The 434-nt window shown below is 44.2% G+C and overlaps 1 protein-coding gene across 1 annotated transcript in view; it reads left to right on the forward strand.

Annotated features, from left to right (window-relative positions):
- The window catches only part of tcf4 (transcription factor 4), a 140086-nt gene that overhangs the window by 139086 nt on the left and 566 nt on the right, over positions 1 to 434 (forward strand). The window lies entirely within an intron of this gene.

Here is a 434-nt window from a genome sequence, read left to right on the forward strand (position 1 = left end):
TGTCTGTGAAATTCTAACGTTTTAGGCCTTTCATTTCCCCCAAGTACTGAGTCGGTCAGTCGATCAGTTTTAAGTAGAACCTCAAGGAAGGAAGCTTTTAGAAAGAGCTATAATAAAGCAGCACGTCACCCTAACTTCATTTACATTCCTGTAACCCGACAGAAACTTTTTTCAGTGACTTCAGTGAAATATTTTAACCTGCACTGATCCCGGCCCACGCTGATGGTGTTGTTTTGTGTTTCAGAAGGCCGAGCATTGTGAGTGCGTGTCCATGTGTCTGTGTGACCATCCTGTTTGTCTGTGCGTGTGTTTTTGAAAGGGGACTTTAAGAAAAAAAGACATACAGGGAAACCTTTTAGAAGCAGGACAATGGTGGCCGCGTTATAGCCTTGGTGGCGTTAGCCTTGAGAGGACCCAAAACACACACACACAAG

Source organism: Morone saxatilis, unplaced genomic scaffold, assembly GCF_004916995.1.
Source record: "Morone saxatilis isolate NCDOM2014 unplaced genomic scaffold, NCSU_SB_2.0 Contig21, whole genome shotgun sequence".
Classification (NCBI taxonomy): Eukaryota; Metazoa; Chordata; class Actinopteri; family Moronidae; genus Morone; species Morone saxatilis.